Here is a 27,302-nt window from a genome sequence, read left to right as displayed (position 1 = left end):
ACAAGTACACAGCAATGAAATGCAATTTAGCTTCTAGCCAGAAATGTCGGAAATACATAATATACAGTATTAACCCATAAAGACCCAGTATTACTTCTGTTTCTGTTCCCAAATTAATTGTTCTCTATTTCTACCTTTCTTAATTGATTTATCAACTGTTTTATTACTATAATATTATCCTGTGTATTTGCATTTTTTGGTGTAAATCATGTATTTTCCTATATTTAATTCGCATGTCATGTAGATGTTCATGAAAACTCAGTGAATTCAAAGTTAATTATTTTAAAACAGAGAAGAAAATGAAGAAAGTTACTTTTTCGGCAAAGATATCAGTAACTGAATGTGACAACAAGTGTGTCCATCCACTGTCATTGATCCAACTCCGTGGGTTTTACTGGTGAATCAATGTTGTAGAAGATGATGTTGTTTCCACGGTAACTACGGAGCCTCTGAACGTCCAAATGGGTCATATCTGATGACCGCGAAAAGACGAATAACTGCATTTTACACTGACAATTTACATATATTACCATTCAAACAGTCTAAAACGATTAACTTTTAAAAAGATGTCCAAACTAACTGTTGTTCAAAGATACAGAGCTCAGGATTGACTGAAAAAAATACTTGTTTAAAAGACTGGGATTTATGTTTGTAGTTGAGATGAGGACATGATTTACCTGAAGTAAATTAATTATGAATTCTCTTTTGCTGTATATTTAGCGATGATTACATTGAAAATTTTTTGTTTGTTTGTTTTTCATGGGAAAAAAATAAGTCTTAACTTAAGCCCAAACCCTTTCGGGTGCATTGTATGTGGAACAATGGATGTGTTGGTTTTTTTTCTGTTGTTTGAAGTGATTGGGAACCAAATAAACTACTACTACTACTACTACTAATATACTGATAGGATAAATGGATCAAAATGTATTAATCAGTTTAGATGAGTAGATGGTTTGTGTCGCCAGTGGCTGTTTAGGTCTTTATGGGTTAATAAGACAAAAACACATTTCACTTAAAACAATCCAGATGCAGAATCACATTGAGCTGATGCTGTCGTAGATAAAAACAAAACAAAACAAAACAAAACAGAGTCAAACAGATCGCAGAGTAATTCGCTAGTTGAAGCGTCTCAGTGAGGAAAGCAGCAGGATATCTACAAGAAAACACACTGTGTACAATGGGTTTAATAGTACAGATCTGTAGAATTGTAATTTTCATTGAGAAATGATGAAATCTGTGTCTGAAATACCTGACATAGGTGTGAAAAAATGTACTATCACAGCGCTAACCTAAGTTTGTTGGACATCAAGGCGCTTTCTCCCCAACTGCAGCAAAAGTTGAGCGTAAAACTGCAGAACAGATGAAAGCGGCAGAGGTGTCACACAGGCTGAGAGGTAAAAGATTTTCCAAGTCGTCAAATCAAAGTTGGATTCAGACGTGGTACACAGTCTTACGAGAGAAAAACAGAAAGAGAGAGAGAGGGAGGGAAAGAGAGACACAGGGAGCAGTATGTAAAAGAGGAGAGATCAACCGTACAGTCATGTCATAGCCCAAGGCGAAGAGCTGCAGATGTAACAAAGACAGGGCCTGCGATTGTCAAGAGGCATGGATAATGATAGCTTTGCATGTAGGGTACAAGGCAAACATCAAGGCCATGCACATCGCAGTGCAGGACTTTAAAGGCCGTGGCGAGCGAGGGGGCCATGGGAGCAAAGATGGCCCCATTACGGCCCCCAGTGGCACTCCTCTGATGGCAGGGGCAGGTAACTGGGAACAAAGCAAATTGGATGGGTTCAGTGTGAAGCCAGTGTCAGGGCTCATCTCTCTTTTTTTTTTTTTTTTATATTTTATTTTGAGGGGTTTTGTGTTGAAAAGTTTGCTTCTTTATCTGTTTTGTTTGTTTGATCCCCCCCCCCCCCCCGTCCCCCATCATGCATTGTGCTAACTCCCTCTGTGTGGACAAATGAGGGCTGCTCTGCTTCATGCACGGCTGCAAATGAGCACATATGAAACGGACTAATCCAGGTAGACTCGGGTATGGTGGGAAACGTCGGCCGTTTTTGTAAATATTCGGCGGCAAAATACTTATTTTTGCTTTACACGTGTCTCTGAAAGCACGTCCCGCTGTTGAAAGTCTTGTTATTCACGTGGTTTGACAATGTGTTTTACAGTTTTGGGCTTCTGCATTTAAATATCTCAAAACGACCAGGCATATATTCCTATATTTTGTCTAGTTGTGGACTTGTACACATGTGCACAGGTCTGTTCTTTTATCTGATGAGTCGCCTGTCAGTATCATCAATATTTAAGGTAGCTCGTGGCCGTTTCGTTAATACATTGCCTTGCCTACATGATTTCTGCCATTGGTCGTGGTATTAAAAGCAACATGTCCCATACTTCTTGTACTATTGTTGGTTAAGAGACGTTTATTGTCAAAGAGCATATAGATATGGCCCACGTGGTTCTTTGTTTTATATTTAGTATTTTGTTTTAACATGGTATTTTTATTTCTTTTTCTCTGTAGCGCTTGGAGATTCTGTTGAATGAAAAGGGCTTCATAGTGCAGTTTCTTCTTGTTCTTCTTCCTCTTCTTCTTCGTCCTCTTCTGGCGCCATTTCACTGTCAACCTGCTTTCACTATTGTTTATGAATAATCTCCATGACAACCAGGCACAGAGGCAGCAGCAGGTAGATCTGACACTCCTTTAATGACATTTTAGAACCCTTTAGGAGTTTAGATCCAGTCAAATGCAAAGTGTATATTTGACATTAAAGGCTTAATGCAAACAAAGCCATTTCTACAATAGTATATTCTCTAATCTCAAAGTGGGGTACATGTACCCCCAAGGGTACTTGGAAGAAGCCCAGGGGGTACTGGAAATGTTTATATTAAATAAGTCATCATGTACGGAATACAGAATAAATAATGAGAATTAATGCTGAAATATAAAACACAGTAAATACATTCATATAATAGTTTTATTGTCAATCATCTTGTTTAAGCTTTGGTGACATTTGAAGAACATTTTTATATTATATTATTCAAAATGAGTTTGAGTAGATGTCATTATTTTTTGTTGATGAAAGGTTCATTTCTTAATTAATGACCAATTTATTTTTCGAAACACTGAACGAGAACACTTTTCAGTTTATATTTTGCACACAAAATTTACTTTAAAAGAAAAGTGTTATTTTTCTATATATATATTACAGTTAAATATATGTTGTTTGTTTACAAAGTTTTGAAAATATAAACAGACATCTTTGGCACAGGAACAAATTTTGCCAAATTTTTTCAATCAAAAATGCTGAGGTGAGAGTTGAGGGTACTTGGCTAAAAAAGTATACTTCAGGAAGTACTCCACTGTAAAAAGTTTGGGAACCACTGTCCTAAATCAATGCGAATGTATAATAGAATTGATGGAGACTCAAACAGAAATGATATCAATAACAAAACCGGAATCAGTAATTTTCAATACAATTGATGAAAAAAATATAATCCACCTATATGGATTCTTCACTGTATCTTCTAACGCATCTTGAAATACACAGTGATGAATCAAAATTAAGTTTCACACCCAACACTTTGGACAGCCAGTGTTCTACATTCATCCAAATCCTTTGAATTTAACTACTTTCCCAAAATGCATGGATTAACGAGTCTCTAACTCCACATTTAAGACAGCTCCCTGACGTATATTGATTAATTTTATCTCTTGTACAACATGTTCATTATATTATTTTAATTGGATTAAACTTTCATTAGCTGTAATATCTCTTGTTAAGTTCCAACTCTCCCTCCATCTTGAGTCAATATCATTTCTATTTAAGTCTTGGTTCCACAAATGTATTCTAGAATGCAACAGAGCTTCTACTGGATATGATTCTTGTAAGGTCCTGTAAACTTTACTTGTTTTTTTGTTTTTTTTGTTTTTATCAGTAATTCTCAATCACTTCTCATCTAACACCTGCAGAGACTGGTGTTAGAATCTAAGGTGCTAACCATTGGACCCCTGTATATGATTAGTGAATCCCATATATTGCTATAGTAATGACATATGTTGCATTAGTGAATGAACTGAACAAACTCCACTTGAATGCTGTTTTGCAGAACTTTATAGTCATGTAAGTTTTTCACTGAATTCGCTCAGTCTAATTTTTGTACAGCATTCTTAAAACAATTAAATGTTTCACAACTGTGCCTCCACAAGTGCATCCACCCCCACCCCCCCAACAGACTGGAAGATTTATGTGATAATTGAAGTATTGAGTCACTTTTATAGTCATTATCTTGACACCTGCTAAATGAACAATTTGAAAAATAAGAAGATTCCGTCTAATAGCAGTGATATTTTTCTGAGTTGCATTAAGTCACTGTATGACACAGGATACGACGCGACTGAATTTATTCCAAGTAAAACTGTCTTTCCCTGCACATTTGGCCAAGGAAATGTGTTTGCTCTCTTCACAGTTGGTGCATTGCTTGCTATATCATAGACTTCAGGAGCAATTAATGAAATTATGATAGAGAGCTGGAGTTAGTTCAGGCAAGCGTGCAGCATTTCCCCTCTGAGTATTTATGTCTTGATTTTGTGTGTATTTTGGTAAAGAGTGCAACTTTTCACTTGGCGGGACTCCTCTTAATGACCGTTGGCTGCCAAATGTTTCTTCTGAAGCCATAAACATCATTTTTCCACAGCCTGTTCCTTGAATATGCACAACAAAAATAACCCTCTAAACTTTATTCTGTGTCCAATCCAATTATGAGTACTTTGAAAAGTTCATCAGTGATTGCCAGACACTGCACTGTTCAGTCTGGGCTGCTGAAGGGCAAAGCTTTTCAGACACTTACAGAAGGAAACAAATTATGTGCTTGGGGGTTCTGGGGATGAAATGATTAAATATTTGACCCGAGACTCTAAACAATAGAAATTAATCTTTAGTTGTATATTTAATTTTTCTGTGAAGAGAGGGGAGACGGTAAGATAACAGTGCAACATCAGTGCATATTATGTGTGACTAGTTATTACACAAAATCTTTTTAAGTTGCACATGTGGATCATGCACTGAAAATGGATTTTAAGCAAAGATTTAAAGTCAGTGGAGAGACAAAATAAAAGTCCAAAATCAGTTTTCAAGTGGAATTGTCAAGCGCCAAATGTGTCCCAGTGATTCTCCAGTTGCCATGTAAACATCCAATATAACAGATATTTTTTAACAATGGACAAATATGTCAACAAACTGTTTTTTTCTTACAAATACATGCACTAATTCAACCCATAAATACCCAGTTCCCATTTGAATTTTCCCTAGATTTAACCTTTAAGTTATTTGTCACCATTTATAACAATTTCCTCTGTATTTTTTTTAGTTTTAACAATGAAAATCCTGTTTTTTCCTGTATTTAATTCACTGATCATGTAGATGTTCATAAAAGTTCAGATTAAAGTTGAGGGTTATTATATCAAAAACAGAGAAAACTGAAGAAAATTTATTTTTTTCAGCTAAATATATCAATAACTGAACTAAAAACAAGTGTCTCCATCCACTGTTGTTGATCCAACTCCATGGGTTTTACTGGTGAATCAAAATCAATGTTGTAGAAGATGACTGTTTCCATGGTAACTATGGAGCCTCTGAACGTCCAAATATGTCATATCTGATGACCATGAAAAGATGACAAACTGCATTTTTCATCAATTATCTACATGTATTGATAGGAGTAGTGGATCAACAGGTATAAAACAGTTTACATCAGTAGATTTTTTTGATTGCCAGTTGTCGTTCGGGTCTTTATGGGTTAATTTCAGTTTGTTTTTTCAGTAACATAATTTTTGAGGCCATGTTACCAACGGAAACAGATTTTGGAATACAACTAAAAACGTTTCTAATGAAATAATACGTTTAAGCAATAAAGACAGTGTCACGAAAGCTGTTTTCTTTACCAAAGTGCAAACACACTACAAATGATTTGGTGCTTACCAAGATAAAAACATATTAGATTTAGAAGTGTGTGATAATTTATCTTGTTTTAGGAGTTAATGTCTTATTTTAAGTGTTCATACATCTGTAGACCTGCTTATTTCTCGATTTAACAATCCTTATTCAAGAAATCTTGCCAGGTGAAATTATCTTGCTGTATGGACAGATATTTCACTTGATTTGAGAAGCTCTTTCCTCAGATTTAGTGTTTTTATCTTGTTTTTGAACACCCCTTTTTTCAGTCAATCAATAAATTTATTACCAAATTATTACAAAAAGTTAAAATCGATAATTCATTTACAAGATTGTAATAGGACAACCCAAAAGCAGTCCTCAGCTTATAAATAGGGGCCCTTAAACATGTGATAAGAGACACAATTAACATTATAATCTTTAATAAATACAAATGTTCTAAATGACTACAATCATATATTAAAATATTTGCCTATCTACCTAATAATTGTTCATTTGTTCATGTTTTTGCAGTGCACAAAGTAAAAAAAAAAATAAAAAATGAACAAGCATGCACGTGACAGATCATTTACAGCAGACATATTTCTTTGGCTTTAAAACCAGGATGCATATGTTGGATTTTTACATAACCCCAGGAACCCAACTCTGCCAAAACTGGTAATGCAATTTACATGATTATCCTCCAAACCATACCCAACAGATGCTTCACATTCAGTTTTTAGGCCTGAAAGAATAAGAGTTTGACTTTACAGACTTTGTTCTACAGAGCAAAACAAAGACATTAGCGCAGTATCCCCGATGAGTGTTCCTCAGACGACAAGCAGCACTATAAAAGTCCGACAAATAAATATAAATGGTTAAAGTAAATGGTATGATAATTAACATTAACAAACAATAGGACAGACGACGTGTGTGGTTTGTAATTTACTAGATCCCAACTTATTCTGTTGTGCAGCGAAAACACCTATCAAATTGGCGTTTTCATAACTTTATCTTTTATTTTTCATTTAGATTAGTACAATTATAAGCAAAACACCTTCATAATTAATATTGTCAGAGGCTTGAAAAAGGATAAAAAGCAAACAGAAAATCCAGGTTAGTTAACGTTTTTTTTTTTTACAGATCTAGTCTAAAATGTGATGAATGAATCTACACCCCCACCACCAAGTTTGATGAAAGTTAGTTTGAGGTAATCCTGACAATATGTAATATAATAAATAGGGGTTAAAAAGGACGACTGGACTGAGTAGAGTTTTGATATTTTCTAAGATACAGTATCCAGAATCTAGAACACCGGATGTATACAGGGCCTGGTAATGAGCTATGAAGTGGATCAGTTAAACAGTGCTTGTGAATTGGCAACGAAAAACCAGTCTGTGGCCCACACACTGATGAAATACTGTGTTGATAAGGGTGTAACGAGTCGTGGTTCTAGCCCAGGGGATACAGCGTTCACAGTGAGGCACCTGGTGTGTCGCTGTCCGGTGCTGAAATCACTGATAAGGCCCAGGTTACTGAGGAGCTGTCCGGTGCTGAAATCGCTGATGATATCCAGGTAGTTGAGGGGTATCTGCTCATCTGTAAATAAAGTGGGGCTACAATGTCTAGATTTCTACATTGGACCAATCAGCTGTCAGATAGACACAAGCAGGGATGGGTATCTTTTAAAGGAGTCATATTTTGCTTTTTTTAAAAAAAAAATTTAATGGAATTCTGCATTTTCAAACATTTCCCTGTGGTCTACATAAACCATAAATGCTCTGCTTGGGTCTGAATTCTTTATTAATTCAACTCCACAGGTCCATCTTCTACTCTCTTTCTAAGTAATGACGCCAGAAAGGTGGTTTTGAGTGCTGGCCCTTTAAATGCACATGAGACACTTCACACCCCACCCCCTCCAGATTGTTGGCTGGGCTTATCTGTCCCATTCAGCGGAACATTTTAGGTAATCGGCTCGAAGTTTAGACATATTTTCAGTTTGGATTATAACCTCTGCTGCTGATAAACAGTTATGTTGTACTCGGAGAAATGTTCGTCGGAAGTCTTGACCTTATATGTGCAAATGTTGTGACGTAACTAGTTATAAAACATAACAAATTAAGCAGGAATTTAAACGGGTTGTAGAAATCCACTAGATTTTTACTAAAATTAATATAAAGATAGCTTTGCAGCACCTGGAGGGTTCAAAATTCACACTTTTGGAACTATTAGGGTCCAAATACACAAATAAATGAACCACACACTAATAAAAGTGAGTTTAGCAAAATATGACCGCTTTAAGTTTTTATTGATACTACTACTCTTAGACATACTGCTTATCACTGTGGTACTTTAACAGTATTCTTATTGTTGTTTTTTAGTTTAGGATTTTGTCATTTACAGCACAGTCCTATGTAATTAATATATAATCGATATGCTTTAGTCGTGAAGTACAACAGCAGTGTTTTGAACGGATCGTAATACGAAACGCCGCCTTTTCCTTCTGAAAAACTGAATACATGACTGTCGGAAGGCCTATGTTTTCAGTGTTTTCCTGCAGTCTCCTGATCTCCAAATGCTCAGGTGGTGTCATGACCATTTCACATCAAATTTATGAAACGACCCATAGTGAAATAATCATCATTTGCTTTAAATATTAAGTCATGTTGGTAGGAGTTGGTCGGAAAAATTGGCAAAAAACTTTGATGTTGTTGTAATGCACAGAAGAATCTTTCCATCTTTAGTACCTTTTAAGAAAACCAATAAAGTCAGAGCTTATCGATACTCTGATGTTTAATTATTTGGCCTCGGGGCCTGTTTACTACTGGGTTTTGTTACCCATCCATAGGCATGAGGACAAACTGTGAAAGGATGTACTTGTCAAACACAGATCACCTTTTCCAAAAAAGTTAATGCTTTTGGTTAAGTTTTCCATCATTACTTATAAGTTTTATTGGAGTTTCTTGTAAAATACAGACTTTTGATGGCATCATACACATGCAGATGATTAGTGGGTGTTACGTATTGGCTTTTTGAGCAGGGTTTATCTATGTTCCAGTCAAGACGGGTGAAAGTTGTCAACATTTGTGAACCCCCAGTCCCCTCATGCTGAACAGGAGTTGACATGTACTGGAGTTACAGCTCCTTCACATAAAAATAACAAGTGAAATACAGTCTCAAGTGAGACAAGTTATAATGATGGTTGTAGTTCAGTTTTTTTGTTTTTTGTTTTTTTTTATAGCGATATTCATCTTGTTTGATATTGGTGACCTTATCACCTCTTACCTCAGGAGGCTGAAGGTTTGATTGAAACACAGCTCAACCTTCCCTGTTTGTATGCACAGTCAATGTGTCATTTATTTGTCTCTAATGTGTGAAATCCCCTGAGAGACCACACCAGTCGCGATAAAGGCATCCCACCTCATTGGCACCACAAGCCACCGCTCCCATCCTCCCACAGTTCTAGGAGGATGAAGGCTCCAGCCAGCAGGAGGCCGTCCACCGTGGAGCCCAGTAGGGGTTCCTGTTCACCCTTAGGCCAGCGGTTGATCTGGCTACTGATGGTTAAAGCTCAAGCGATGACTGAGGCCTTGTCGGCTACGGGGGACCCTGACGAGACGTCTGAGTCGTCAGGAATGGGCCTCACACGCGCCTCGTTCAAAGGTTAAGCACGCCATTAGGCTGTCTGGCTGAATTCAGCGGCTGTGTGCTGGTTCCATGGCCTGTGGTGTTTTCCTCATGATTAGACCGGTCTGTCTGACTGGCCCACTTGTGAACCTTCAGAGCTGAATGCCAACGAGGTTGTTAGTTGGAGATGCATGTTGTCGGAGTCAATGCATAGGGATACGTCCGAAAAGACAAATGTATGGATGTGACATGTGTCAAATGCCAAAATATAAGTTCGGATCTATATGTCTGTGATTGGCATGGAGTCTTGAAGTATTTTTTAACCTTTAAACAACTAGTCATGTCCCGAACTGGATTTTTTATTACTTCTGATCCAATTTTTTTTAAGTATTAGTTTTGCCGATACTGATCCAATACCGACTTTTTACAATAAAATTTTGATTTCACTTTGGAGTCGTATTTATAGGTTATTTGGTTCAGAGCTGCAACCGATTAATCAACTCGAAGTGATCCAAAAAAATAATTCAACCACAATTCTCCTGAATCAAAGCTTTGTTTCTTTCATTTCTCTGCTGTTAAACATTGGTTCCACTGTTGTTTCACACGGACGCTTATTGTGACGCACAAAGAAGCTTCAATTCAGGAAAACTGCAATAGAATATTTCCCTTCAATCAATTCGAGTCGATTAATTGAATCGGGAATTTTTACATTCGCTTCAAGCACCTAATCGATTAATCGGTTGCAGCTCTAATGTTGTTATTATTTTACTTGAGATCACAATTGGGCTGAATGTGGAACCTGAATACAAGATACAATTTTTAGGTGAAATATGCCAAATTAATGCTCGGACATCAATATTTTAAGCTTTATCCAAACATTCAAAACATGCAGGTCTTGACAGAAACTGATATCAAGTAGGACAAAACCTGTTAGATATTATGTTCAACTATGCTGGAAATACATTTTAGAGTAAAATATTGAAAAGTCTCTGTTGCCATAGTAACACATGGATGACTCTTTACCATTGTATGGATCACCCAAAATGTTGACTTATTTTTAAAAACTTGCTTTATTTAATGTATTTAATATTAACACTGTTATTTACAACTTGTGGTGATCCGTACTGACACAGGTAAATTACAAATAAAGAGTAATTTTTCTGTAACAGTTCACAGATGGTGTTTAAATGTGACAGATTGAATACATTTTAACGTCAAACTCGAGCTATGTTTTAATGTTTTTAATACAACCAATAAAATCCATTGTAACTTTTTTCTACAAGTGGTGTTTTAAAAAGGGATAACAGTTCCATAAAATAGAGATCTGTAGCTAAAAAATGAGTCCACTTAATAAATGATGTGGGCAAGTTTACTTTTTCACATCGATGTTCACTTTCGGTTGATTGAACCCATGTATAAAAACTTTGAAATGTTATTTAAAAGCACAAATCCAAATAAAGAGTCATTTCTCGGTAACAGTTCACAGTCTTTTGAATTATCACCAGTGTATGAACTCACAAACTGGATCATTCAGAATTTGAATTTCTCAATGTAATAGAGATTTTTTGCATGTGTTTTTGTTAATTTAATGCAGCCTAGCAGACTGTTCGGAGCTTCTCCTGCACTGTTTAAGGTGTATTTTAAAAAGGATAACAGTTCTATAAAATAGAGATCTTTAGCTGAAAAATGAGCCCACTTGATAAATGATATGTGCAAATGTACTTTTTCATGTTGATGTTCACTTTTGCTTGATCGGACCCATATATAGTCCCAGTACACATGACCTTCCGTCCTGTGGTGACAATGGTTAACCTTCCATTTTTAAATGTCATTAGTCGCTTTTCCATTGACCCTCAAATTGCGCAAATATAACTTGTGCATAAAAATTTGGCTAATGGAAAAACAACAATTTCGCCAAAAGCCTCATTTTGCGATTAAAAGTTTTTCTGCTGGCAAGAGGTGGTTTTTCGGGCATAGCGCAATTGGCATATCACGCAAAACTGCAATGGAAAGACCTTTTTTCGCAAATAGTGTCACATGAATTAAAAAAACAGATGTTGACAGACATTACAACAAGCAAAGAAGAAGAAGAAGAAATATGTCGCGATATGTGTGGACACACCAGGAAACCCCATCATTTTTTAATTTAGTACGAGATAGAGGGGTAATATATAATAATAATGAATATATCTGTAAATCAACACCATATTTACATTCGTCGCCATGTTTATGGAATGACTTCTCATGTCATCTTGCGATAATAAATAAAAAAATCATTGCATTTGTGATTTAATGGAAAAACCGACATTACGCACTGATGTTTTTTTGACATTTAGTAAATATCGGTAAATTTTTGCGCAGATGTCCAATGGAAAAGCGACTATTGTGGAAAACTGAGTCACAATGTCTCAAAACTTGAAATCCAAAGATAAAAAAAAAAAAAAGCTGAGCATCGTCAACTTCCATTAGTAGCTTTTTTTAATTTTTTTTTATTTTATTGAAATCTATGATGTGACTCATCCTGGATTTTGGCCTCAGTGTCCAGAGTGGGAGCAGACGGCTTCAGGCGTCTCAGCCCAGGGCCAAATTAAAATCGAAACACTTAATTACTCAGAGCATTTGCTTGAGGCTGGCTGGATACCCAAATGGTTTGCATCTCTGACACATTACGACTCCAGTCAGGCAGTCTTAATAAATGTATTTGGAGGCATTTCAGATTGTATTTTGAGCTAGACATGCCTTATAACTTGTGTCCAGCAGTTAAAACCTGGCATTGTTTGTCCATATTCTTATTAGTTATATTCCACGTCTGACTGGAATGAGAAAGAGCTTTTCTAATTTACATGATTTACATATCCCACAGCTCTGGTAATGTATACGCAGCATCCAAATGCATTACTTCAGACTTGGGCTTTAGGAGTTACTGAGGTTCTACAACAATAAACAAAAGGCACTGATTGTGATTCTCTTAATTTCATAATAATCTTTATAAACTGAATGCTTTGTTTTAGAGACTGATGCTAAGTCATCCACACTTACATTCACACTAAATAATCATGCATTTGTTTGAAAAAGGAGCCTCATTATTTAGATGTGTTAACTATTGTAGTCTCTTTTTTTTGTTTTTTGTGTTTGTTTTTTTGTGTTTTTCTGTTTCTTTTCCTCCTGTATTTGTGTTTTGTTTTATTCTGTCTTTTCTTTCCAGATGGGTAGGAAGGGATAAGGGCTTATTATAGTTCATTCATAGTAGCCATTTAGGTTAGATTAAAATTGTTGTTCAGGATACATTATATAAAGAGAACGGTCTAGTACCTTTAACTAGAACACATGGAAATATTGTACAGGTTAGATATGACCATGTGTGTATGAAAATCCCCCCCCAAAATTATATATGTTAAAAAAAAAAAAAAAAAAAATCTATTCTCTAACGTGTACAATTTGAGTTTACCTTTTAGACTTTGCCAGGATTTTGCAGTTTCTGAGCATAATTTGCACAAAAATACTCCTGGTGACATGTGATTTTTGTAAAGTTTTTTCTGGAAGTGTGACACATGTTGTCAACTTGAATTGCACAACTTCGAGCCATGGTGGAGATATGCAAGGGCATTTTTTCTCGGCAGTTCTGGGTTCAACTAGACTGGTTTAGCTCTTTTGAGAACATTTCATCTCTCATCCAAGAGACTTCTTCAGTTTTGAAAGGTCAAAGTTAAACCCATGAAATTGTGCGGCATCTCCACAAAAGTACAAGACCAATGTTGAAATGACCCCCCCCAGCCACCTCTTTGGATACCAAGGTTCTACCCCTGATGCCCTCCTCAATATTGGCGTCCAAATTTGATGCACTGACCCTGATTTGACCTTGAAAATGAAGCCAAAATACCAAACATGAAGTAGGTGGGATGATTTGGTGAAGAGTGATCACGTTGATGCTGGTACCAAAGGCCAGATTTGACGCATGAAACCCAGATTTGACCTTGAAAGTGAAGATGAAAGACAGAAAGATCGATCATGCAAAAGATTCCCAATTTGCAATGCACTGATGCTGTTGCTGAAGGTCACAGGGTACGACAATATTCCTGGGGCTGATGGGAAATAATTAAAAGTAATTTTGAATATGGGCACCTTTGCTTCAAGACTGGTTCCTAAATAATGCATTGGTGATTAAATTTACCTTTTTTACTTTACACTAGTGCTGTCAAACAATAAAAATTTTTAATCAGATTAATCACAGGGTTGCTGTGGATCCATTTCGATTAATTGCGAGTAAATATTATTCATTTTTAATCTATATTAATTGCGTTTCATTTTGCATGAGCAAACAGACTCAAAAAAAAAAAGGGAATATATATGCACGTAATGTGTTTATTAAACACCTTCAACGGTTTCAACAAAACAACTTGAAACAATTGTTACGTCTTAGGTTTTTTTGTCTTCATATTTCCATCCAGAGGTCCAACACGCTGTTTCTAGTGTTTTCCATTTTTATGGGTTGGTTCTGCTGCCTGTCACTACTGGATCAACTGCCCATTTTTTCATGCATGATGCTAACTCTACTTGGACAAACTGCCCAAAATTCGTTGCCAGAGACGCTCAGAATCTTTTTTTTTTTTTATTTTTAGAACCCATATTTTATTCGTATTCCGTTCTTTTTTTTTCAGTTATTTTTTTTTACAGCAGTAGTGCAAAAAAAAAAAAACGTCTAAACATTAGGAATTGTTGGTTTTATACAGAACAGAACATACACAAAACACACATACAAAAAAAAGAAAAAAAAAATCAAAAACCCAGCCACCTGATATCCTAGCATTAAAATTTTTAATCAGATTAATCATGATGACTGATTAATCCACATTAATGTGTTAATTTTGACAGCCTTACTTGACACATAACAGTACAAGTCTGTAGTTTTATTACTCATTCACTTGCTTTTTTCCCTTTCAAAGCAGTTATATAAGATTAAAAAAAAGCAACTTGCAAATGATTAAGATGGTATCATCATGTTGGGGATTTACTCCATCGAAATTTGAGACTTCACATCAAACAGCCAGATATAGTTTGATATGATCGTATCTAAGCAGTCGGTGCCGTAATAGAATGTTGGTCCCAAGCTCTACATTTAAATAACTAACTTGTACGAGTGTCACATGCAGCGGTCTGTCGTCTTCTGTTTGAAATGTTTGCACGTACACACATTAAAAATACATTCACATCTCAGCCAGAGGAAGTGTAGGAGGGAGATTGTGGAGGCTTGATCATTTTGCACATCGTTTTTGCACAACCTTAATCGAATGACTTAATGTATTAACTCTTAAAGACCTTGAAGAGAAAAAGGAAGAAAGTAACTAAATATTATTCATAACCCATAAATTAACAAGTCATGCACAGAATGAGCAGGAAGATCAGAAAAGAAGCAACAAAATACAGAAAATAAACCAAAATCAACAAAAACAAGTCAAGAAAATTAACAAAAATCAACAACATACTGGAAAAAGGACAATAATCTAAAATTAAGGACAAAAATAGAGAAAAAAACAAACTAGATTGATTAGATTCATTATTTAGGCTGAATCATTTTGAGTGATGTTTTTACACATCCTTAATCGAATGACTTAATGTATTAACCTTTAAAGACCTAGAAGAGCAAAATGAAGAAACTAAAAAAAATATTAATCATAATAACCCATAAATTAACAAATCATGCACAGAATGACCAGAAAGATTGGAGAAGAAGCAACAAAATACAGAAAATAAACCAAAATCAACTAAAACAAGTCAAGAAAAGTAACAAAAATCAACAAAGTACTGAAAAAAGGACAATAATGAATATAAAATTATGGACGAAAATAGAGAAAAAAACAAACTAGATTGATTAGATTCATTATTTAGGCTGGATCATTTTGAGTGATGTTTTTACACATCCTTAATCGAATGACTTAATCGTATTAACTTACTTACTCGTATTATTAACCCTTAAAATCTATTACTATATCAGTGAAAAGCAGGTATTTAATTCACTGATCATGCAGATGTTCATAAAAGCAGTGATGAACTAAATCTATCATTACCTGAATGTAAAAACAACCACATACATCCACTGTCATTGATCAAATACATGGGTTTTACTGCTGAATCAGTGTTGTAGAAGATGACGGTGTTTCCATGTTGACTATGAAGCCTCTGAACGTCCAAATGGGTCACATCTGACGCCGATGAAAAGCTGAAAAAGTGCATTTTACCTGAATTATTGCCATGTATTGATGGGATTAATGGATCAACAGGTAGTACATATTTTAGATCAGTAGATGCTTTTGGTCACCGGGGGTCATTTAGGATTCTGGGGGTCAACCTTCCTAAGAAAAATGCTTCAATTGTCTGGAATCATGAATACATTTAGTCCAGTTCCATAGCAGTTTATATACTTGTATGAACAAAGTCGCGGAAAAAAATATTAGACCACCCCTTGTTTTCTTCAATTTCTTGTACATTTTAATGCCTGGTCCAACTAAAGGTACATTTATTTGGACAAATATAATGATAACAACAAAAGTAGCTCATGGTAGTTTAATTTCAGAGCTGACATCTATCCATTTTCCATGGTTTTCTTGATAATAACCAAATATGAGCTTGAGGCAAACTGACTTAAAGCTAAATTTTTACATCGTTGACAAGCAGATTGTAGATTTTCTCATGACTTTGATATGAAGAGGACAAAAGTGAAATAACGCTGGTCAACAACAAATTTATTGTTGAAGTTTTTTGAGCTGATTTAGGATAATTTTGGTGTGCTGAATCCAAAAACCACATGAATTTTGCTCAATCAGGTCAACTTTCTGAACTATGCTACATATTGGCTTTTTAACATTTTTGCTTACATTTATGGGCATTTTCACATCATATGATACAAAATTCTTTCATATTTCTTGCAATAAACGAGTTCTGAAGATTTTACTTTTGCCAATTTATGATTGTTTTTTTTTTTAATATTACAGGTGAATGAAATGGCTTCGACTAGAAGATCTTGCAAAAATAAACCTGACATATTCTGCTACATCTGCACTGAATACACCATTGTACCTAACAGGAATCAAGTCACAAGTTTCAGAAAGTGTGCTTACCAATCTTATTTTGGTATTAATTATTATATTTTGTGAGAAGATCAAATTTTTCAAAATCAAATTAGAAAAAAAACCTGACCTGATTGAGAAAAACAGATGTCATTTTTGGATTTAGTGGTGCAAAATGGTCCTAATTCAGTCGAAAAAACCTCGACAACTTGCAAAAAACATTTTTTTGTAACCCAGTGTAATCATCGTAATCACAAATGCTTAACTCTGTGTTAGTTTGCAGTATTTTCCTCCTTTTCGTTTGGTTTTAAGTAATGCTAGGTAAAAGTCGGCCCTGTTGACATGATATTTTATCTCCTGTTGAGTATTTCTACACAGCACTCAAGTTAAATAAAAGAGGAAAAACTGGTCGGTCACAGATTTGCTTCTTTAGGGTAAATACAGTCACAGAAAAAAGATGATGAAACCACCCCTTGTTTTCTTTAATTTGCTGTTCATTTTAATGCCTGCTGCAACTAAAGGTACATTTGTTTGGACAAATATATTGAGAACAACAAAAATAGCTCATAGTAGTTTAATTTCAGAGCTGATATCGATCCATTTTCCATGGTTTTCTTGATAATAACCAAAATCACGTTGTGCTGTACTGCACTGCACTGCCAAAAACAGTGCTTTTAGGCATTCCATGTTTTCTTTTCGGTCTGTTTTAGTCACATGATACACACAGGAGTTAATACTGGATTGCATAACCATTGTTTGTGATGGTCTAATAATGTAAATATATCCGATTCCCTAAATGCATAATTCATTTACAGTAAGCATAAAGAGATGATGACAAATTTAGAGGAACATCTTGGATAAAAAAAACAAAAACAAACAAAAAAAACGATCTCAACTGTCAGTTTTTATCATTGGTAAGATTAATAAAGATAATTTTTTATAATAAACAATGAAAAGTTTAATCTGTTTTCCTGCCTTTTGCTGATGTATCGGTTTATACTGTTGGAAGCACAGCAGAATCAGCTTCACAAAACACGTCGGAATGAAAGGAAATTTGGGGGAAATTAATTTATTCATCAAATTAAATGAAATTATTGGACTTTTTTTTAATCATCTTTGTGTGTGTGCGCTCCAGAGCCTCAGGTCGTTCATTTCCTCTAAAACACACATCAGGCCTCTCCGTTCTCATCTCTCGGTGACTGACTCCTTTTCTTTTGCGTTTCCAAACCAGTGCCAATATTTGTAAAGGTGATTGGTTGTCGATGTGAAGTCTGCGCCCAGAGCCGTCTTTGTTTTTTCTTTTTTTTTTTTTTGATTCCAGATAAAATGCTACGTCTAATAATGAGCGGCATCAGAACAAGCAAAGTTGTTCGGTAGCTAAGTGAGCGTTTCATTCATATGGGACTCCTCGTCTGATGAAAGCCAGAAGCTTCTACACCCTGAATTTGTGACAAGACCCCTTGAAAGCCAGAGCCCTTGTTTATCAATTTGCTTTTAACATCACAAAGATGAGACGACGTGCGTTGCAGAGGAGCGGTTTGTTTTATCTTTCTTCAAAGCTCCCTCCATCACAACCACACTTCTTCTTTTTTTTTCTCCCATTTCAAGTGTGAAGTAAAGGTTTGCGTAAACATATGCACAGCCCCCCCCCCAACCAAACCCACCGAACCCACCCCCTCCTCAGAACAAGTCTTTGGATTCATGTCTGATTCTTTATCCTGTCTCTTGCCTTTTCTTTCCCGTCTCTTTTGAAAGAAACATCCCTCAAGGCTTGTGTACACACTGAATAAGCCCGTTTCGACAAAGCAAGGTGGAAAAGCAACGTACGTAACAAGCTCGCGTCTCGTTCCGTCTCGTCTTCGTCTCTGTACTTTCTATTTTTTTTTTTTTTCTTTTCCCTTCTTCTTCTTGAGAGGCCTTTCTTTCTCCGCCTTGACAGGGACAGCTCCCCCTGCCCATTTGATGTCGGCTTGACGGTCAAGGATAATGGTGTGTCATGGGACCATTGTCATCCCTGTCAATAGGATGGCAGAGGTGGGAGGGGAAGGCTCATATGAAACCATGAAACCACCTTTTTTTTTTTTTTTTTTTTTTTTTGGGGTGCTGCATTGTCTTGCATTTGCAACGGTCACCGAGGTCACTTTGTTTCAACTTGACGTGTCCTTGCTGTGGCATCATGTAGATTTTTTTTTTTTTTTTTTTTTTACTTTGACATGCCACCCTGATATGACTTGTCTTCTTTTCTTGATAATCCCTCTTCTTCTTCTTCTCCTTCTTCTTCTTCATCTTCTTCCTCCGAGCTTCTTTGCACGACAAACTTCCTATCCTCCACGCACACACACTTTCCTTCCCCTTCTTATTTTTACATTCACGTCTTCTCAGTGTCAAACAAAGCCTTGAAAACTACTGATCATTTTTTTTCTTTCTTTCTTTCTTTCTTTTTTTTTTTTTTTGTTTGGATAGAATCTAACAAGGATCCTTTTCTCTTTGATGTAATTAAGCTCCTGAGGCTTGATCTGGGCGTCAGAGTTAATTTTTTCCCGAGCATCGCGGGGAGCTATCAGAAGACTTCAGATGTCAGGCACTCTTTCAAGCTTCACGGCACCTCGTTTTTCCTCCACCTCGCATAAAAAGATGGGAATTGGGGGGGGGGAGAAAAGGGAGGGTGGAAAAAAAAAAACAAACGGACTCAGCTGACATCTCTTCCTCGCTGCCCAACACCGCCATCGCTCTCCCCTGCTCTAATAGTCCTCCTTATCTCCACGCCAGGATCCCCCAGGCTCCTTTTTTGTGCAACCATCAAAATTGCCCACCTGTAGCCCCGGGACATAGGAGAGGGAGGGGCCAGTCCAATACCCTTCGCTGTGTTTTTGCCTTTAATGGGAGTGGGTTTCTGTCACCTACACCTCCCACATCACTAATGATGAGTCAGAGGACACCCACGGCGAGGAGTCCTCTGTCCGTGGTCACCGCAATTTGTATGGTTTGGTAGTTCCAAACCCAGTCTTCAGGGAGGTGCAAAGCCCTCGCACAAACCAGCTGATGGAATAAAATGTTCTGCAAACCGCACATATGTGGAACTATGACAAGATGGGATATTTAAGTGGGTGAATTCAGAGTCACCTAAAGTTAAATAAGTCATACGGTTAAAAAAAAAAAATGTAACCCTTAAAGAGCCACCGCTATTTTTGTCACAACCTCTTCTTTCCCAAATGTTTTATCACCATTTACCATATTTTATCCTCTGCATTTTGCATTTTTCAGTGAAAATCCGTTTTTTTCCCCATATTTAATTTACTGATGACATGAAGTTTCATATATCAAAACAGACAAACTGAAGAAAAAGTTAAAACAAGCATCTACTGCTACTATTTGAGTTTTATAGTCGTATCTAATGACCGTGAAAAGATGACAAACATTTAAACATTTTAGTTCGGTCGATGTTTTTGGTTGCTTAGTTCTTTAACGCGTCTGCAAACCTCACATATGTGTAATTGCAAGTCACCTAAAAGTCACCTAAAGTTAAACAAGTGGTGCCAGGCAGAACAAACCCCACTCCTCGCATGTATTGTAGCTAATTTTAGCATCGATCCAGCTCATGTCATCATGTCTATGCGTGTGCTGATGTCAGTATATTAGTTGCTTCTATATATTTGCCAAGTTTGAAGTAAATTGAAACAAAACTGATGTCTTTATAGTCATGTGAAATTTTGCTCATTTTAAGTAAATGGGAGAAAAAAAAGTTGTAAAAAATTCATTAAAAATTTGAACTTTGACCTACTTTTCCCAAAATGTCATAAAATCAGTTCTGGGTTACTGGTAATGTATAAACCAAATTTGGTATGAATTCAATTAATGGTTTTGCTGCTAGAGTGTTAACAAAACAAATAAAATGATACAAAAACAATACCCCTTGCCTTCCCTTTGGAGGACAGGGTAATAAGTTAGAATCTGTAAAAGTGGGTTAAAAGTCATACAGGTAAAAAATAATGTAACCCTTAAAGACCCACAGCTATTTTTGTTACAACTTTGTCTTTCCCATGTCTTTTATCAACATTTACCATCATATTACCTGCAGCATTTTGCATTTTTCAGTGAAAATCCAGTATTTTCTTATATTTAACTTACTGAACACACCTGATGTTCATTATCAAACTTCTGCAGAGCTTGATGATAGGCTTACCATTTAAATCAGGTGTGTTGGAAGAGGGATACATCTAAAACCTGCAGGATACCAGCCCTTGAGGACCAGGATTGGACACCCCTGCTTTAGTGGGCCGGTTTTGACCCACATACCATATGTTTGACTCCTGTGCAGTAGATGGAACCCTTAAACAGACTAATGCAGTGTTTTTCAACCTTCGGGTTGCCTGGAATTTCTTGTGATTGATAAAAAAAAAAGTGAATAAATTACTAATAAATTTTTTTTTTAAATGATTCAATATATATTTCATTATAATTAAAACACCACACATTTTTCCTAATAAAAATCAAGTTCAAATAAAATGCAGGATATAATATCTGAGAGGGAATATCTTCATTGACCCGATCATACGTTACTACGCTTCAACGTACCCGGACACAGTTGAAACTGGACCAAACAGAGAATGGAAAGATTTCTTCACCCGCCTGGCCCCGCTAAGACATCTGCAAGAGAAAAATGTCTCCGTTCTGAATGTCTAGGGTCGCTAGAAATTTGTGATGTTAAAATGGGGTCACGAGCCCAAAAAGGTTGGGAACCACTGGACTTACGATTCCAAGGAAGTGAACTATGGAGAACCAGTACTTTTATACTTTTTGTTTTGTTTTTACAGGGTTCCCACTGGGTCTTAAAAAGTCTTGAATTTACAAATCTGCATTTATTGCCTTAAAAAAAGTCTTTAAACCTGTTTGTTTTATTATGTATAAATGTGTCCAAGCTGCAAAGTAAGTAACACTAGTCAACTCAGTTTCAACTCGACAATTTATATTGAAATTAGGAACCAGTTATCGCTAACTTTGGAGCCTCCGGTGAGAAATGACTCGAAGTGGTGGGAATCAAGGTGCTGGAGTAAATAAATACATTTTCCTAAATTCTAACTCACAAATTTTTGGTAATATGTCCGTGAAATGGGTATTAACATCTGTTCTAAGTAGTCTTAAAAAGTCTTAAATTTAACTTGTAGAATATAGTGATGTCCCGATCTGGATTTTTTTGCTTCTGATTTGATTTTTTTTTACGATTAGTTTAGCCGATACCGATACTTTTTAGCATGAAATTTTGATTTCAATTTGCAGTCATTACTTATAGGTTATTCTGCTATTATTTTATTTGAGATCACAATTGGGCTGAATGTGGAACCTGAACTAAAACAAATATGACACCTTTGACTCTTAAGAACTTGAGTATTATTTTTGCACTTTCCAAATCCAGTCCACTCCAACTGTATTTGTAAAGCACTTTAAAACAACCGCAGTGGACCAAAGTGCTGTACAGAGGAATAATTAAAACCAAAATAGAACAATAAAATACGGAATAGATTTAAATACAAAAAAAGAAACAGTGCTATCAGAAGAATAAATAAAACCCTAATAAAAGAATAAAATACAAGAATACTGTGGGCCAGATTAAACCTTTGATGGGCTGGTTTTGGCCCATGGGCCGTATGTTTGCCACCCCTCCTACAGCGTGTCTATGGACAGGTCTTTCCAGGGATGAGACAGGGTGGGTTCTGTGCCGTATGTACCTCACAATGAGTACACAGGTCATATGACTGTACAAATTAAAAGTGAAACTTATAGATGCTTTACTAATTCCCTGAAGGATCCCAGTGGGTCTGTCGTACTGTGCACGAACTGTGATCAGCGCAGACTCCACAGACGTTTGAGGTTTCATAGTCGAGCGTACCAACTTCAATTTTCAACTTTATTTATCCTTAGAAAAGAAAGTGGGTGTGCAGCAGGGGTCATAAACACATAAGCACATACACAGAAACAGCACCCCCAGATGCCACCCCAATAAAATTACACAATACAGGACAACACACAATGGAGCCACTCCCCTTCCCAACACAAGTTAACAAAGGTCCAACAGGGCAGTACACAAGTTAATTGCCATATGGCAGGGCTGTCAAACTCATTTTGGTTCAGGGGCCACATTTAGCCCAATTTGATCTCAAGCGGGCCGGACCAGTAAAATAATGACTTAATGACCTATAAATGATGACAAATCCAAGTTTTTCTTTTTGTTTTAGTCCAAAAACACCCTGATTAAATGATGAAAATATTGACATTTTACAAAAAAGATGTGAATAACCTGAAAAAAACTGAAATTTCATTTGAAAAATTAGTGCAATTTTAACAAAATTATACCTCGACTTATTATTTATACATGTACATTACACACGTTACATAAATATTTGGTAACAGGCAGAAGACTTAAAATTTTGGAGTTTGGAACTAAAATGTGAACAATTTCTACAATATTACATCTCTTATTATTAGCACAACTTCAGATCACAGTGGATCCATGAATGCACAAAATATTTAGTAACAGGCAGAATATTGTTCAAGTTGTACATTTCAGGTTGTTCATCTCTGTCTTTATTTATGTATTTATTTGTGTTTTATTGTGAAAGAATAGTTTTGTAAATGTAAATATTTCCACAGTGTAATCTTATTTTTTTCACTTAAATTTTTTCCACATAATTTTTCAAAAAGAAAATTTGTAGTTGTCATAATTTATGGGTTATTGTGTTGTTTTTACATTTTTACTGTAGATCACATTCGTCTGTATGTGGAACCTGAACCAAAATGATTTGGACAACCTGGACTGTTCAGGTTAACTTTTGCACTTTCATCCCGCGGGCCGGAATGGAACCTTTGGCGGGCCAGATTTGGCCCCCGGGCCGCATGTTTGACCCCTGTGCCATATGGCCATGGGCCTTAAAAAATAAATAATCACATAAAAAGATTTTAAAAATTGACATATGAAGAAAAAAAAAACAAAAACCTAGACATCAGCTACGTGAACTCAGATTCCTAATAGCTGCAGGAATAAAGGAGTCCCTGGCCCATCCGGTTTTCAATTGAGGAAGCCTAAACCTTCCTACATTTATATCATCCGACATTGTGTGACAGAGTACTACGGTGGCTGACAAGGGCCAAACACATTGCAACGGCCCAATGCATCTCAGAGAAAACAGCTGCAAGTACAGAAACGATGCAAATTCACACACAAGTCTAAACAAGGTACGGAAAGAGGAGCGTGGTGCAAATGAAAAAATGCGCCACAAGACACAAAAAAAAGCATGCTTGTCAAATGTTCTGCAAATAAAGAAAAGATGCTGTAGAAACCAATAATGTAATAACAAATGATTACGTAATAACAGCTGATGATGTAATTAATTTTCTATTTTTAAAATGTAATAGGCCAATAACATAATATCTGACCAATAACGTAATAAAAGTCCTGAACCGATAATAGCTTTTGGCCAATAACGTTATAGCTTAATACGTTATTGGCTCAGTTATTACTGAGCTTATTACTATTATTGTAAAGCGCTTTGGGCACCATGAAGGTGTAGGAAATGCGCTATATAAGTTCAGTCCATTTACCATTTTTACCATATTACATTTGCAAAGAATTTTTTTTTACCAGGCCAATAACGCAATATTGGCCAATAAATTATAATATCAGCCCAAAGTTATTACATTATCAGTTCAGTACTTTTATTACGTTATTGCCCAGATATTACGTTAGTGGCTTGTTACATTTTAAAAATGGCAAATTTATTACGTTATTGGCCGTTTCTACGTTATCAGCTGTTACTACATTATTGGCTTCTACAGATGCAAACCAAGAAAACACCTGCAAATAAAAAAACGCTGCGTAATCAGTCACTACAACTGAAGGGCTCCAAACCTGTAGGGGGCGCTGTCTGCAGAACAGTTCAATGCAGAGACGCACAGGATAGAGAGAGAGAGACGGAGAACAGCTGACTGACGGTGTTTCAAACTACAGTGGGAACAAACTGAAGTTACAGCGTAGTGCGGTCATGTGACTTTTATCAGATTCTATTTGACACTAGTCTGTTGTCTGTAAACGCTGCCCCCTACAGGTTTGGAGCACTTCTGTTGTAGCGACTGGTTATGCAGTGTTTTTCGTTTGCAGATGTTTTCCTGGTTTATTCATCATTCATTTTGCTGCTTGTGTTTGTGCATTTTCATCAGTTTTGTTGCTTGAATTCATTTTTATTCATTTTGTTGATTATTTTGTTCGTAATGCTACTTATTTATGCTTAGTTTTGTTCATTTTTCATTGATTTTATCTCATTTTGTTATTTTTTTTATTCAATTTGTTTCTTATATTCATCATTTTTATTGATTTTGTTAATTTCTTATTCGATTTATTGCTTATATTCAGCATTTTTATTCATTTTTTAAACATTTTTTATTCAATTTGTTGCATATATTTGTCATTTTTATTCATTTTGTTAATTATTTTGTTTGTAATGCTACTTATTTATACTTAGTTTTGTTCACTTTTCATTGATTTTATCTCATTTTGTTGATTTTTTTATTCAATTTGTTGCTTATATTCATCATTTTTATTCATTTTTTATTTTTTTATTCAGTTTGTTGCTTATATTTGTCATTTTTATTCATTTTGTTAATTATTCTGTTTGTAATGCTACTTATTTATGCTTAGTTTTGTTCATTTTTCATTGATTTTATCTAATTTTGTTATTTTTTTTAATCAATTTGTTGCTTATATTCAGCATTTTTATTGATTTTGTTAATTTCTTATTCAATTTGTTGCTTATATTCAGCATTTTTATTCATTTTGTTCATTATTTTGTTCATTTTGTTCGCAATGCTACTTATTTATGTATAGTTTTGTTCATTTTCTTGCCTATTTTGTTGATTTTTTCATTGATTTTTATCTCGTTTTGTTCATTTTTTGCTTATATTCATTTGTATTCATTTTGTTAGTATCTATCTATCTATCTATCTATCTATCTATCTATCTATCTATCTATCTGTTTTTGTTTCTTGCAGCGCATTTTTTCATTTGTACCTCGTTTCTCTTTTTGTAACTCCTTCAGACTTGTGTTTGAGTTTGTGAATTTGCATCGTTTCTGTACTTTTGCAGCTGTTTTCTCTTAACTGAGACGCATTGGACTATTGGAATGTGTTTGGCCCTTGTCGGCCACCGTAAAGTATACGTACGCGAAGTCATAAAAATTTTGCTTCATGCGAATGTGTCCAGTGGATGTCTGCTGGCCTGATCTCGTGACTAAATCTGATCTTAAAAAAAAAAAAAAAGCGAGATCGGTGGCCAATACTGATCTTTAAATCGGATCGGGACATCCCTAGTAGAAACCTGTAGGAACCCTTTTTGTAACATTTATAGCCTTTACCTTGCTCCAGTCAATCCAAAACATGTCGTGTATCCCATCAAAGACATATTACATTGAAATTATACGTATTCCTGGATTCTAGAAGTGCACAATAGTGACATTCTTTTTTTAGCGACTGACTTTGCCACAGGAGCTTTGGTTCAATCTGCAGGCTGAGCTCCACAATAATCATCCCGGGTCAAATTCATGAGCGAAGCAACTGTTTGAAGGACTGGTCTGTATTTGCCACCGTGACTGTCCATTGTTCTGCGTAAATCGAGTCAAAGTTCAGGGGGGTGGATTAGGTTTGTGCCTCGACGGTTGAGAGACGGGAAAGAAGGGGAGAAGACAGCAGAAGCTTAGATGATTTGTCTTCTAGTTTCAGCGTTTAAACTCTTTTTTTTTTTTTTTTTTTTCTCCTTCAACTTAGCTCAGCCCGACCCTTGGCTGACAGTCACTCAGCCTGTGTTCAAAGCGTAATCTTCAACCTCTAGGTAGCGCCGCTCGAGCTTGAAAACAAAATCTCTGTAAAGAGGGAGAGGAGGTGGAAGAAGACAGAGGAATGGGGGGTGGTGGTGGTGGTGGTGGTGGGGGGGTGTAGGGAAGGGGGGGGTTGGAATAAAGGCACATTAGACAGACATTTCCTCTCAATTGCTGAAACAATAAGCCCTATTTATCGCCCATTTGAGAAAGGTTTGACGTGGCACCGAAACAGAGGAGGCTTTCATCTCCCTGGCATATTAAACTGTCACAGTGCTTAACTTTAAATTAAGGTGACACGCCACTGACTTGGGGATGTCACTAATAGTGCAATGGCGACCTGCTAATAGAAGTACAATATGACACGTTTGCTTTAACTAAAACCTCCGCTGTCAGATTACGCCAGTGACATCTTAAACTTTTCATACATTAACGTGACACTTGGAACAAATGCAATTTGGCGTTAAGAGCGGGACAAAAGACGGCGTGCGATTCAAAGCATGGTGAATGGTATTGTCACGAGGTGTGTCGGCGGGAAAAGATGACATTTTCTGGTATTAGGTGAATGTAATAAACCACACATACGCCGAGTGTCATGTGATAAGCATGTGCCCCTGATGTTTGCAAAGAGCTTTACAGGAACGCTGCAAGGGGATGACGGACCGAGGTGGAGTGACTCGTCCCTGTTGTTTTATCCATGTGGATATGTGTAAATGTGTATAAATGTCAACTTCCAGATCCGTGTTTTCACATAGGTAAAATACAATGGGTCTGTTTTTTGCTTTTTTTTTTTATAACAAGACATGTTTCATGTAAAT

The sequence above is a fragment of the Sphaeramia orbicularis genome, chromosome 2, assembly GCF_902148855.1.
Source record: "Sphaeramia orbicularis chromosome 2, fSphaOr1.1, whole genome shotgun sequence".
NCBI classification, from domain to species: Eukaryota; Metazoa; Chordata; class Actinopteri; order Kurtiformes; family Apogonidae; genus Sphaeramia; species Sphaeramia orbicularis.
The sequence above is the reverse complement of the archived record's forward strand: the minus strand, read 5'-3'. Positions refer to the sequence as shown.